The sequence below is a fragment of the Austrofundulus limnaeus genome, unplaced genomic scaffold, assembly GCF_001266775.1.
Source record: "Austrofundulus limnaeus strain Quisiro unplaced genomic scaffold, Austrofundulus_limnaeus-1.0 Scaffold657, whole genome shotgun sequence".
NCBI lineage: Eukaryota > Metazoa > Chordata > Actinopteri > Cyprinodontiformes > Rivulidae > Austrofundulus > Austrofundulus limnaeus.
In genome coordinates, this window is record NW_013953059.1 from 6,623 (window position 1) to 9,262 (window position 2,640).

Genomic DNA, 2,640 nt, shown 5'->3' on the forward strand with positions numbered 1-2,640 from the left:
ACTTAAAATAAAAAAAAACTTAAAGTAGTTCATCTGAAAAATGACAACTAGTATAAAATAAATGTCCTCCATGTGGCCGCCATGTGATTGGCTGATTAGAAATTAAGTGTTAACGAGCAGTTGGACAGGTGTACCTAATAAAGTGGCCGGTGAGTGTATTTTCATATACATATACAGTATATATACATACGTATACACATGCACATAATTTTACACACTCATCAGCCTAACAAAAAAAATTGATTAACCCCTCAAACATCAACTTCATATTTTTTCAACAATTTAACTTTTATCATTTTACCAAATAAATTAATCGAGTTAGCATTTTTATAATCGCTGTCCTCATTTTTCCACAATCTTATTCCTTGAAGTGAGGTACATCTATCCTTCATGTTTGTTCGAATTTTAGGTTTTATAAACATTTCAAATCCTTTCAAATTATAACAACTTTCCCTCTTAACAAAATTAGATTGAATATTCAAAGGCAACACATTTTATGAGCCCTATACTTAATAAAAAATCTTATCAACCAACTCATAAAATTTTTATAATTTCATTTGATGAAACAATACACTAGATGGGTGACTATAATGTTTTCAGGTAACAATTCTTATAGCTCTTTTTTGCAGAATAAGAATATAATTTGTAAATGTTTTACATGCCTTACCCCAAATTTCAACGCAATAAATAAATTGTGGAACAATTATTGCATTATATGATATAAATAGTGCTTCATCATTAAATAACTCCTTATGTAGTAGTGCAACAGATTTTGCTATTTTTGTTTTTAAGTAATTTATATGAGTTTCCAGGTCAGGTTTTCATCAATAATAACACCCAAAAACTTTACTTCACTAACTTTACAGATCTCCACACCATAAACTTTAAATGACACATCGACCATTATTTTTCTATTACTGAATATCATTTAATTTGTTTTGTCCAAATTTAGTGATAAATTTGTTAAGCTTAAAACAAGTTTGTATTTTTACAAACTCCGTCTGAATCATCCTGAACATCTGTTCTAAATCTTTGCCTGAACAAAAAAATGTGGCATCATCTGTGAGCAAGACACATTTAAACAACCCTGACACATTTACCAGATCATTTACACAAACGAGAAACAACTTTGGTCCAAGCACAGAACCTTGTGGAACTCCACATGTAATATCACCAAATTTAGATCTTACATCATTTATTTGAACAAATTGTTTCCTGTTTGTCAGATAACTAGATACCCACTGTAATACTGGACCTCTCATACCATATTTCTCAAGAGGAATGCTGTGATAATAGTATCAAAAGATTTCTTTAAATCAACAAAAACGCTAACACAATATTGTCTTTGATCAACAGCTTTCGTTATTTGTTCAATCAAATCCATGAGAGCCATTGATGTTGAATTACTAGCTCTAAATCCATATTGATTATTAAAGCATTTTGTTTATCAATAAATCGATCCAATCTGATTACAAACAATTTCTCCAAAACATTTGAGAACTGAAGCAACAGTGATATACAGTAGGTCTATAATTATTAAACAGAAATTTCTCACCATTCTTGTAAAGGGGAATTACCTATGCTATTTTCATGCCATCAGGAAATATTCCTGATACACTTTATACACATTTTAGATTACATATTAACAGAACAGAAGATAGTATGCTACTGAAGTACTTTTGAACTTTGTAAAACCAGACGCACCCATCTGTCACCTTTGCCTTACATGTCAGGTATGAAAAGATATGAAGAAGTATACTGCTCAAAAAAATAAAGGAAACACTTAAACAACACATCCTAACAAAAGTAAATCAAACTTCTGTGAAATCAAACTGTTCATTTAAGAAGCAACACTGATTGACAAAGTATTTCACATGCTGTCAGCACTGTCATCTTTACAGAACAAAGTTTTCAATGAGAATATTTCTTTCATTCAGATCTAGGATGTGTTTTGTGAGTGTTCCCTTTTTTTTTTTGAGCAGTGTACAAACAGATCTTTTTACAGTATCAGTTACAGATCAGGCAACTAAATCTACTTTATCTGCTTGCAGGAGCCATCACCACTGAGCTGACCAGGAACGCAAGCTTCTTTTCTAAAATAATACTTCAACCTGTAAAGCTTTTCCTCTTCAAAAACGTGGTCCAGGGAAGTCAGACCACCCTGCACTGTGCTCTGCAGGAGGGCATCGAACATCTCAGCGGGCGGTACTTCTCCAACTGCACTGTGAGAGAACTCTACGCTAAAGCCAAGGATGATGCTGCAGCTAAGAAGCTGTGGGAGATCAGTGAGAGGTTCTGTGACCTCTGATATGTTTTTTTTACTCAATAAATTCATTTGAAAATGTCTTACAAACTAAAATAATTATTTCAACAGAATCAATAGGCAATCAAAATCATGTTAAAACATTTTCTTTGTTACTAGACACTGTGTTATTTTATGTCTCTTCAGACATACCTGACCTGACTAACAATCATTATGTGTTTTTCTGGTCTAGTATCCATCCCCTCCACCTATAAGGATGAGAGATAATTTGAACTCCTTTTTGATTTTGATTCAAATATTGAATGTGTTGAATGTATAATTTGTACAGTTAATGTGATATTTTTGCTTTTTCTTTCTGATAATGGATACACAGCACC

At 32.2% G+C, this 2,640-nt stretch overlaps 1 pseudogene; it reads left to right on the plus strand.

Moving 5' to 3' along the window:
• The first annotated feature begins 2,051 nt into the window (after positions 1–2,051).
• Positions 2,052–2,346, plus strand: LOC106531608 (dehydrogenase/reductase SDR family member 13 pseudogene; annotated as a pseudogene).
• Positions 2,347–2,640: the final 294 nt, after the last annotated feature.